Raw genomic sequence first — 13,346 nt, forward strand, 5'->3', positions numbered from 1 at the left:
ATTCAACAAATAATCGACACGTAACAATTTATTAAGATACGATCTTTGTTGAGGAAGCAACCGCGACAGAGGGTATAATTTTTTTAAACGGATAGAAATTTTTTCGTAGGCTGCTGATGAACGAAACAGACGAAGAATTCTACTCCTATTTTCTATTATGCTATATTTCGACCGTAAAATTGAATTAATTAAGTTTAAATTATAAGGCAAGATTATAGTTTACATTTAATTAAATATTTGCCTTCCTTAAATATATTATTTGTGATTACCTACGATTAGTAGGTAATCGTAAGTGATGACTTACGATTAGAAATAAAAATATCGGATCGATTTTCGAAAGTCTTTTTAAAAAGGTGTAATTTTTATATCTACTTTAAAATATTACTTAACGCCAACTTTCTTTTAAAATAGAGTTATCTTTTTTTCATGACCGCTCGGATAGTTACTGTAGATATTCTTCTTGTATTATCCTGAGCGAATCTTTAAGTTTTTATTTTTCTCTGGTAGAAACGACATAATCGAGTACACGTGTGAGAGGAAAATCGAAACCCGTTATTATGAGAGTACTAAATTCGATTTAAATCCGGTTAACGATTGTATTTTAGGTTTAAGACGTTCAATAATTCATAATTTTTAACGACAACGATATCTAATCGTTTCTATCTTACTTGTTAGTGATTAGATGGAATTCTTCATCGGTGATAATATTCTAGTATCGGTATAAACACTTTACACACTTAGGCGATTAAAGACGATTAAACGTAAGAAAGATAAATTATTAATCTTTCTTATTATTTCATTAATAATAACAATGAATTTGAAAAATACATTACGTACGTTATTATTAAATTAATTGATTTGAATTCACACAATTATTAACAGATACAGGTTCTGAGTAGTAACGAATAAAGTGAACGAGCACACACACACACACACACACACACACACACACACACACACACACACACACATATATATATATATATATATATATATATATATTTACTGTATATGCAAGATAAAATAGTGCAGAATGTTGCCTCTTCCAAGAATCGCAATATCGGTGTTCGACTCTATAAAAAAAACCAAACAAATTTTCCAATATTATTAACAAATACATAGATTCAGTTATTTTTAAATCGCATTACACTTTTAAATAATTCTATTTCATATTTCCCGTCAGTAACACAGTTTGTACAACGGCGGGATAATTCCCTTGCAAAAATTCTGTATTTTGTTTTGCATTATATCTAAAGGAGGGGGGAGTCGATACGTTACAATGATTTCTGCGCGTTGTGTTGGCAGTATCGCCGCAGCTTTTTTCGAACAATCCAGTCTGCAAATGGCTGCTAGTTAATGCGATTCGCTCTGTAGACGGTTACTGTTTATCAAAACGAGTATCGAGTTCAATTAAAGTGGTTTTCGCGGCGATTATGTGTTTCTGTGTTCAGTGTTGTGTTCTTATGGCGTAACGCCTTACTGGATGATGAGGGATATCGTATCGATCGAATACTGAGAATAAGATGTTTTTCTTGAAGATAGGTTAGTAACCATTTATTTAAACCGAATGCGGGGCAGAGTCACTGACCTTTTTGGCATCGTGCTTATCTCTATTCTTCTGAATCTATTAAGATCGTAATGTTACAACGATTAGATTTAAAAACGTTCGAATTAGAATCGTATTAAGCATTTACACCGCTACTGTCATTACACCGTCTGACGTCAATGTTTGACGGTTAACCGACTTCATTTTTCTCTCGTAACCCTAGCTTAAATCGTTTAAAAATTATTTGTTTACGCGATTAAAATCAACTGAATAATGATAATATTCGAATCTCAAAATATAAATATAAAAATATAAAATTTCGAAACTCAAAATATATATATATATCATCGACGATCGTGTTGCGTCCAGGGTTTTAAACTCGATTCTAGCTCCTATCTTTTGAGGTAAAACTAAAAATGTGTTATAAAATAAGATTTTTTTTTGTTTTTGTGTTTTTTTTTTTTTACTATCCGCTGTGTATTCCTTTACATCTTTTTGAGAAGCTGGAAACCCTATTTACGTGAATTCGTTTAAAACGATTAATTTTTGTATGTGGTGGAGATTTATTACAGTAATATTTTGTCGTAGGATTTTAATTAAAAAAGCACTGGAAGCTCGTATCGTCCGTATTCGCAAAAACGAACGACTTTATTTAATCTGTTACCTAGAAATTGTATTCTTTTAATAGCGATATCATACAGTAACAGTACAAATATTGGTAATTTTAAAAATTTACAATTTAAATCGAATTTACATTACCCTGCGTACGGATTCTGTTATCCTTAACGCATTTCTGTACCAATAATTATAATAATTTTATTATGTAATTTTTCTTTAGGTTATGGCGATACTTTTGAATTTATCCATAAATATTTAACGTTTACAGTCTACGTCTTAAGAAAAATATATTTCAAAATCAGGTTTAACGAATTCATATCTACATATCGTATTCTCTGATAAGAAATAGCTTTAAAATCTTATTTCGTTAGAGATATTTTGATTAAAAGTAACTATACGTGTACAGTTACATGTTATTTAAGAGATATAAATTCTTCTGAACTATCACAGAACCGATAGGCTAAGGTTAAGTCGCAGTTTTAGATTCGGGCTGTACTTTCTGATATGACATAATTCGACTTACTCTTACTCTTTTTTTAAATTTTATTGTGTTTTAATGTAATAGTTCTTTATACGATTAAATCTTTTATTTAATTAACGACGTCGTATATATTTCTAAAATATTATGAGATTGATTGTATTAACTTTGCGGAATTTATGAAATTTAGATTTTATAACTCAGTTTTACGAATCTGTTTTGAAAAGTTTACATACAAACGAGTAATACTTTTAAATACTTTTGTTAATATGTACAAAATATATTTCTTACTTTTCGTGATGTCCGTATGGTAATCGATAAGGTTAGAATTTTGAAAATCATATTTTTAAAACGATTTGTGTCGCTAAAATATATGTGTTTATAAAGGAAGAAAATTATATATCTTTTCGGTTCTCATAACATATATTCCGATGGATTTTAAAATATTAATTCGGTGTAATTTAATTTTCTGATCTATAATCCACACATTGTTATTTTTAATATCTTATTTAGCTGGAGAAAGAACTATAAAAAATTTAAACGTAATTAATATCGTTAGTTTGTTTCTACATAAACGTTTATTAATTTCTGTATCAAAACATAGAAACGATAATAGAACTTAAAAAAAATCGGTAATTAAAACTTTGTATATCGTGCCTACAGTGTTTTATTATAACAATAATTTTTTATGATTATCATGAAATGATCGGTCTGAATAAAAAAAAATCATTGTTATTATTTACAATAATTACATTTTTTAAACGAAGTTTTATGATTTATTAATCTGCACCTGATAATTTACGATCCTAATATCACGATTAGCCTAATATAACGTTTAATTAGTTTTAGGTATAGGTTAAAAAATTCCTTTGTATTAGAAAACTTTGCATAAAAATAACTATTTTTTTTTAATTTAAATAAAATAGCCGGGTATGCTTATCGAATATCGGATATGCCTATATTTTAATAGGCCGTTTCTGTATTTATGTAAATATTTCAAACAAATAATTAATATAAGGATAAGTTAGGCTGATGGGATATTAAAGAAAATTATTTTATTTAAAAGGTGAAAAGAGTTTCATCGATATAGGCTTATTTGTAAATAAATTTTTATTTAATCCTATTAAAACCTTTTATTTTAGATTTTATTAAAGGGCATTTATTTACTGTTCTTATGAAATTTATATTAATAAAATTCGTTCTACATAAGAAGACTTGGTACTTACATATTAACGCCACCGCAGCTACAGCTTTATTTAAAAATAAAGTAGTCTATCGGATTTCGGTGGAAAATGAACAGTCTCTTCATTAATTTTAATAAATGGTTATTTATGTTTATTTATTTTATAAATATAATTTAACCAAACCTAACCTACGCTTGCTTCGCTTGCTAACCTTGACTAATTAACACCCTAATTTTTTGAGTATTTATTTAATAAATTTAGTAATTATTGCAATTATTTATTATTTAATTTATAATCAAAACAGTCCTGTTAATTACTCAAGGTTAGCGAGCGAAGCGAGCGTAGGTTAAGTTTGTTTAAATTATATTTATAAAATAAATAAATATAAATAGCCATTTATTAAAATTAATAAAAAGACTGTTTTGAATCTATGTTAAACTTTATATCGGCCCATTTTCCACCGAAATCCGATCGACTACTTTGTTTTTAAATAAAGCTGTAGCTGCGGTGGCGTTAATACGTAAGTACCGAAAACTTTAGTAAACGGTTTTTCTTTTATCGTAAATGAAAATAAGGGAAATAAAGCAGGCAAAACGACCACCTTACTTCGTGTCGACAACCTATTTCTCAAACGGATAAATATACAATAATATTTCGGCGCATAAGATACATTAATGTAATTACATATACTACTAAAAATCAAGCTTTATCAGACTGTGTAGACGAATAAACGAATTTGGACATTTCTAATTACAAATCAGGAAGGTACTCTAACTAGTAGTAAATTTGTACTGTAAGACTAGTCGTAGGGTGTATCGGTTTTTACACGTTCTGATTAAATGTAGATACAAGATTACATCGGTCGAAGAGGCGTTCGGGTGTAATAAAATTCGGGCTGCAGTAGACGTACAGATTATTGTATTTATAATTCTAAAAGCCCATAATATGAATATTTTATCTCAGTTTTTTTAGTCTTTAAATGTTTAGTATTAAATATATTTTTTAATTCGACCGTTTACGTACTATTAATATAATTAATTGACAACTGTACCGAATTAAATTTATACCGATTTGTGTATCGAAAAACGACGTTATACGTTTTTGTTAAATTATACTTTATAAACGTTATTTATTTATTATTAGTTTATTACAAAATTATAAACCGTTAAGTTATCGATAGGCCTAAATTTTATTACCGATAAAAATTGTTATTCATCATATATACGTAATACATAAAACCTCTATATATTATTTTAGAAATAAAATAATATGAAAACGAATTATAGCCGGATAAATCGATAATAAACTCTTTTATTGCTTTTTTATTATTATTATTTTTTTTATTTCTATAAAAGTAATATTATAAGGTGTAATGTATATTATTTTACTGACGTTAAAAACGAAGTATATTTTACATTTAGTAGATAAATATTTTTCCGAATAAAATAATTTTATATCTGATAAATTTAAATAACATAATATCGTTTATTATTCTATATTAGAATAGATTATTTTGAAGCGACGTTTGCTCATAAGAAATATTAAACCGAATCGATGGGGTTTTCGAATTTGAAAAGAAAAGATTACAAATTTTTTGATATTAAATATCATTTACAACGATTTAACCTTAAAACGAAAGAAAATGTTAAGTTATCCAAGAAAAATATTTTATTTTTTTTTTAAATTCTTTTGTTCGGTAGAATTTATTTTCGCTTGCCAAATATTCTGATTGCTTTTAAAGGAATTAGTTAAATTTTAATTTCTAATATATATTAGTATACATTGTTTTCAAAAAATTACGTTCTTTTAAAAAGTTTCTTAATGTATAATTTCAAAAACTTTTCTGTTTTGAAAATATTAAATTAACTTTATATATAATTATGATATAGCTTATAATTTTATACATATTAACATCATGTATTTATTTATTATATATGATGTGTGTGTGTGTTTGGGGGGTATAATGTACAATAATCTGAGTTTGGTAAGGTTATGTTTGCGAGTAGTTGGCTGCTATCGAGTTTTTTTTAAAGTACTATTTCTATTACTGCGTAGTAGATGATATTTTTTGTTTCGGTAAATCCGCTGCAAAATAAATCTTTTTTTTAATTCTTGCCCTCGAACCTTTGAATAATTTTGATTAATGGATGTAAGGTAATTAATATCGTTTTCTTTTTTAATTATAAATAATATTTCTGACGTGTTAACTAGGTCTTTGAAATCAGTAGAATATATATATATAGTCATTGCGGGTGGCTGTGAGCATGTCCAAAACGTACAGTGTAAAACTTTTACAAAAATTTAAACAAAGAATTGAGATTTTGTTTAGGTAATCGTATAACCTAAATGATAATAATTTGTTTAACCTAATTACTATCTCTTTTACGTAAAATGTACTGTTAGTCCTGAGAAAAAAAAACTTATTTACAAAAAAATTTACAAAAAACTGATGTAAGATACTTTGCACATCACATCGGTTTATAATGAAATAATGAATTTTTGCTTTCTTCGTAGGCAGACTGTGAAGGGCTGCACCTAATTTTACACCGTAGTGTGACTACCGTTTGATTTCTTTTCCTCGTACATTCTGCAAAAGTTTTTCGCGGTTTCTGATTCCATTTAACCTATATTGTTTTTATCCTTTTCGAGTATTTTATTTATATTTTACTTAGTGACTTTTTCAGCCAAAAGTTTAATTTCAAAGCGGACACTTGTTCACCGTTTTTAGTCGATTAAAAAAGTGCAACCTTAGAAATTGTAAAACGTAAACTTTACGATACCCTATTTTTTTGTAATCGAATAAGTTTTTCGATAATTCGTATTACCCTTTGTTTATTCTACGGTTAGAATCATTTTATTTTTAGTTTCTTATTCTCTCTAATGTTTTAACCGCGTAACAATTTTTACATCGTACGTCGTAACTCGTTTACTTAAGTATTTTTATCCGTTGATTCTTTAACTTTTATTTACTAATTGCTTTTCATTAGACTAAATCTATACGCGTGTACCTTACAAGACCCGCCGTTTTGAAAAAGGTTTTCCGAATCTGTTTACCAAACATCTCTGAATATATGTATAATTTTTAACAGATTCTCTTACGTTAAGCGTTTCGGTACTGTAATTTCGAACGAGTATTTTTAAAAACTAGTCAGATAACTGCAGATCTGAAAGCTCCTGCTTTCTTACTGCGATTCGTCAATAGTGTATAGAACGCTTAATTCTTTAACCGTCTTTTATAATTTCACTTCGTTAATAGCAAAATTCTCTGCCTCTCGTGTATCTTGTTAAGTCTGTTTTCATTTCGTCTCGTAATTTTTTGTCTCCTTTTATTTTCAAGCGATCTTTTTGTTTTAACGATGCGGTTGAACATTTTAATTCGGTATTTTTTTCCTTAAAAAGAAAAGCGCGTTCGATGTATCTAGTATACGATATACCTAATAATAGTATCTCGTTTTTATTTTTCGCAAAGGGCTAACCTGCTTGCTGCGCGTACAATCTATCCCCTTTTAACGGGAGAATTTAAACGTTACGATTAGTTTAAGATAGGAAAACACAATTTATAACAGAAGAAAACAGAAAAATATGTATATTAAATTATCGAGGTTAAATAATTTTTTTTTTTATGTCTGTGAAAGAACGACGGTATCATACACGGGTTCAAAAACGAAAGATAAACTCTTAAAGATTTATTGTTAAAAATAAATTTCTTAAAAATATTAAGGATCTTAGTGCTTACCGGTTCCAAAACGTGAGGTTTTGAAAATTATTACGTTTAATCGATCGTGATCGTATTTAAAACGAAGACGTCTTAAGAATAATAGGAGATAAATTTGCGGTGAAATCTTATAAAAATAAGAAGCGTTCGGTCGGTTTTAAATGAAAAATACAGTGTTTCTAAATTCGGGAGTGGAGGAGGCGAAGATTAAAAACACAGATGAGAATAACTGTTGTGGAAATGGACGTTTTAAAATTAAAAAAATCATCACGGGACAGAAAGAATGATTTCAACGTTCTTCTTTCAACTATCGTTTTGATTTCAACTATCGGATCTGGTCGAACGTCCGAATCACCGAAAAAATTTTCAGTTTTTAATAATGTTCTAATGAGTAAGGCTGAATTCATGATATCTAAAGTAGTTAGACGTATTTTATATGTTTATTAATAATTTAAAAAATGCATACCCGCACAAACAGTTTTTATGAAGTCATGTATGGACTTGTATGTCTGAATGACTATTTTTATGTTGTAATTTATTAATTAAAAACGTTTTCGGCAAAATTGCGTTATTATCGGTATTTTTATTTTTATTTTAATTTCCTCGTATAAGCTATATTTGTTAGTCTGTAATAGAATAAAAAGGAAAAAACATTTCCAAGGAACTGTGACCTAGTTTTTAATTTTTCCGGTTAAAATTTCTTTAACGTTTTAAAAATATATTAATCGTTAAACTTTATGATTACATTAAGTATAATTAGGCCTGTTTTATTTAAAATTATATTTAATAATTTAATTTCTACAGAGATCTATAACTCTGTACCGAGTGGAAGATCCCAGCGTCCAGTAGGCTTATAGCCTATGTGAATCGATTAGGCCTACAGCGTTCAAAATATTTTTTGTTAGTTTTATTGCAAGAAGTACTCTTTAAAATAGTTATATCGATGTCTAGGTAATAATTTCATATCTAAAATAGAGTAACTTCAGCTAAATTTACCTTCCATAGGTTTTAGGCTTTATTGTAGCCAAACTATATAACGTTAACTCTATGTTAATTGAATTTTTTTGCTGAAGAAAATTATATAATTGCAGTATTTATAGGCTACATTGTATCGTAAAGTCTTTACATTGTTTCAATGTAAATATACATACATAAAGATAATAAACTTTGATTACTGCTGTACTTAACATGTTTAGTTATAAGATAAATTTGTAATCTACCTAAACATTTTTATAAAATTATTTATGTACTTTAAAATTCTCGCCAAATTGTGTTAGCTAAACACACACACACACCGTTATACAGAAGGAAACAGATATTTTACATTAATTTTAATATATATTTAATTTTGATAAATGTTTTTGTTAATTTTATTACTTTTATAACATCTTGAATTAGACCTAAAACTAGAACAAATGTTGACTTGCTAGTTTTAAATTTAATTAATAAAAAAAAAATACATTACCTATAATTTGCTTTGTATTTTTCTTAATCGATTTTCTTTCCACCATAATATAAAATCACGTAAATAAAAGTAATAATAAATGATTTCGTACTTCAATTCAGGCTTAAATCAGTACAAGGCTTATATTTTCCGTTTTTCCTGTTAGGTCTTTATTTCTCGGTCATGTTTTGTCTAATGTTTAAGAATTTACATAATACTTATTGCAGTAAAATACTCATATACGAGTTATCTATAGATTAGTAATAGACTCATAGGCTATATTTATTGTTTAATCTATTTCTCAGAAATATGGCGTTATCGAATCGAGATAAACATACATCGCACGGATTATTAATTAATATTCTCTAATCGAAATAAATTAATAAATTGTTTCTTTGTAAATCGAGAATATTTAATTTCAGAACCGTTTTATCAGTTTTTTATTTTATGAAATTCGAAAAGAAATCGTTAAACCGCTGTAGATATTCGTACAGAATTTAATCGAAACGCTTAGTCCGAAGTTAAATACTAATCGTTAGAATACCTAAAGTAATAATACGATATAAATAAGTTTGTACATAAAATCAGTCCGAGTGAACTCAAAAGCTGTTTGTTGGTCTCGAATTGTAGCCACGTAGACTGTTTTGAAGTTCAATCAAATATAGAAGAATCGTCACTGTTTTAATAAGTGTATCGTTGTGTGTAAGTAATTCTACATTTTTCCTTATACTTTAATACGAATTTCGTGGAATTAATGAGATAAGAAATATTTTTCTTCAGTTAAAAAGGAATATTACATATAGATTATCGGCCTCCATATTTTAATCCCGATGCTCAAGGGAAATTCTGTATTTTCCGCAAGTACTTGCTTTGTAAAAATTCATCGTTTTCACGAAAGTTTTTTGTGATCCAAGAATATTACCCGCTAGAAATAGCGGCCACGCCTAATAATAAATAATATATTGTTATAAATATATATAAATGATGTATTCTGTTAATATTATTTACAGAATATCAAAAAATTATAAGTTTTAATCAAAAATGATTTTTTACCGTAAAGATTACACGTTGCAGAAACATACAACGAGAAAGGTAAAGGTGTAAAAACTTACTAAAATTTAAAAAAAAAACCTGTTCTATTAAAGTGAAAAAGCGGATATAATTGATTTACTGGATATTATAAAAGAGAAGAAAAATCAATTATTTTTGGTAAATATGCAATACTTTTTAATGCGGTGTTCGATTTTAAAATGACACCGTGTATTTTCGATTTCTCAGTTCCTCGTTTTCTAAAAAAAAAAAATCTGTTGTAATTTTAAAATACGAGGTGCAGTATATACGGGTTGTAAAATAAAGCTAAATTATTCGTAATACCTTTTTTTTGTCGTTTCTGGAAAGGGTCACCTCTTATAGTTCTAGTCAAACTGGATTCATGTGTAATAATTTTATTCTATTATATTCCTGATGAAAATACTCTAGCTGACTTCTGGAAAGGCTGCAGCAGATTTCTACAGCGTATTAATATTACTACCGAAAACAAATCCGTTAATTTACTACGATTTTTAAGTTATTATCGTTTCAATTTCTGTTTTTAATTACGTATATAGTATGTTAATAAACTTTAGTAAATATGAAACTAAAAAAACAAAAATCTAATTATATTCTACGACTTCACTGTGTTCGCTATCGATGTGATATATTTAAAGGCTATTGTTACCTACGAATTTAAAGAAACAAGAGTTATCATGCTGTAGCCATCGGGTTTAGATTACCATTGTAACGTGTGATAAATTGAGAATCGGGAGCTAATCGACTTAAAACTTTATTTCAATAATTTTATTATGTAACTTTATCGCTGTACTACTTTACGTTCTTTCTAAACATTTTGTTATGTTATTATTTACTCGTGGAATTATAATTTTCTCTATATTTATTATTCAATAATAATTTATTTAACTATTATTAAGGGTATCGATTAAAGGTTTGCCACATGTTCTCCGTTTATAGGTCCGTATAATTTTATAAAATTAATCGCTATAAAAGTTATTGACCGTCGTTTGTGACCGTACTGAAAAATAATTGGGCAAATCTCAGCCGGACGAAAAATTTAACCGTGAATGTTCGTTCCCGTCGATGTCATACGTCGTCGGTACCCTTTTAAGTGATATTTTAAGCGGTGGAGAAATCGTCTTGAGGGATGTTCCTGTCGATCGTGCATCTGAAAACCTGACCTGTGATTAAACCTATCCGTACGGTTTTACAGAATTTCTATCGTCTCGACGTACGATGAAGCATAATTTTAGCGTCGTCGTTACCGCCATTGATGCAGTACGATCGACGATTTTGAAACGTTACGGTCACCCTGTGGAAATAAATCCCAATATTTTTCGCTTTTGCGGTCGACGACGGCTGTAGTCGCCACTCGTAAATAAAAATTTAAAAATTCGGTTGAAAAAATTCATCGATCCGATTTTCGAAAAAATTCGTTCAAAGAGTAATTTTTCAGTTCTTTTTTTCTGAACGAGTCGCAAAAGGTGTGAATGGAGCGTTTATCACGTCGGTAGTAGTTTTTTTGGTCCGACGCTGTATCGATAATACCGGTCGTTCGCGTTTAACATTAAGTTCACCTCTATGAAACTCGTGCCGTATTTGATGTTTTCAGTTTGACGCATAGCGCTCCGCTCTAGTAACGTTTTTACTCTTCTAGTAACGGACTGCGTTATACGTTTTTATAATATTTTCGTAAATTCTTACGAAACAATTACAAGATATTTATTCTTATATTATCTTATGATTTTTATTTATACGTTATTAATATTGTTCGTAAAAAAATCATCGGTAGTATTAATCTACACAGGAAGCGGATATTTCATTTGACTTGCACCTCATAATTTACTCGATAGTTCGAAGAGGTTTATTTTTAATTTCTTTTTAACTCTTATCGGCCTACAACGAGAAAAATATGTAAGTAACTATGTATACAAACGTAAATCGTTTAGGTTAACATGTCGTACCGATTATTTCGAGATATGCTCACGAATCGATATAGTATTCGTCTATAATTAAAAGTACGGTTATATTTACCATATGACAATCGATTATTCTATCGACAGAATTATGTACGTATATGCTGCTTATACATATAATGAATGTTCTTGTAGTCATCGATGATCGTAAGATCTTACTGTTGATATTGTAACGGTTCCAGCATTATCCGAGCAAAAAATGCACCATGTTACTTTTGTACTTAGCATACACTTTATGTACGCTTTTGTTTTATATCGAATCCTCGGTTCGAATTAAGTACCTCAATTCGAACCAAGGATCATTCTCTTATATTATGAAAAGATTAATAATACGAGATCGATGCGAATGCTTATAAGGATATGGTTACGTAATAGTTCTAACGGATCTATAGTTTTCAAAGTTTATTTCCCTTTACTTATTTTCATTCCTCCTACCTGTAACTTAATAGAAACTGCTAAAAATATATGAAGATAGGCTTTCAGTATCCTATAACGTAAGAAAGTTTTAAAACAAATTAGTTACTAAAATCTTACGAAATTAAAAACTAAATAGGTGTTTCATATTTAAAAATAATCAAAGGTATTATTAAGTAATAGAAGGATGGTTGGCGTGGTTTACAAACTCTGAAGGAAAAGAGATAAAAATGAGACATACTGATAAACCTTATATTAAACGATAAAGTCGGGTAAAAAAATAGGCGGTCCGTATCCAGATTTGAATCTGTGAACGGTTCGAACGTCCGTTATTTTTCCTTTTTGCCATTTCATTGTTAAATAAGTTTTCATCGTTTAATAAAATAACATAACCTGTATTATGTATGATAATAATTTTTTTGTTTTAATTTAATCGACGGGGTAGATGATTTCATTAAAAAAAAAAGTCTAACCTGAAATATGTTGTTGGAATCGGAATCATCATTAAATAGGTTACGTCGTGAAATCGTTTCCTTGTTTATCGTTTGTTTTTAAAAGTGAATTTTTACAAAATTTATTTGTACAACGTGAACTTTTGCGAGAACTAGAAGAAACGGAGATGTACGTTAAACGAAAATTCAACGTGTGCTATTTGCGAGCCTATTATTTTTACCGTAAAACTGTAACAGTATCTCTTAAGTGTTAGGATTTCTAGCGACGATAACCTCCTAGCGTTGCGAAAAACGCGGGTCCGGAGGAAAAGGAAATTCTGCTGTCGGCAAGTTTTTCATCAGAATTCGATACAAAATACCGACGGCGGTAGAATATGTAACCCATACATTACGCGTAATGTCTGCCCAAAACCGCCCATAATAATGATTTCTGCTATTTGCGACTTAGTTGAGGGAATACTATAATAAT

The 13,346-nt window shown here is 28.7% G+C and overlaps 1 long non-coding RNA gene across 1 annotated transcript in view; it reads left to right on the forward strand.

The window, feature by feature from the left end:
- LOC142322833 (uncharacterized) overlaps positions 1 to 13,346 on the forward strand; it is a 301,594-nt gene that overhangs the window by 92,321 nt on the left and 195,927 nt on the right. The window lies entirely within an intron of this gene.

The sequence above is a fragment of the Lycorma delicatula genome, chromosome 4 (assembly GCF_047948215.1).
Source record: "Lycorma delicatula isolate Av1 chromosome 4, ASM4794821v1, whole genome shotgun sequence".
Taxonomy (NCBI): Eukaryota; Metazoa; Arthropoda; class Insecta; order Hemiptera; family Fulgoridae; genus Lycorma; species Lycorma delicatula.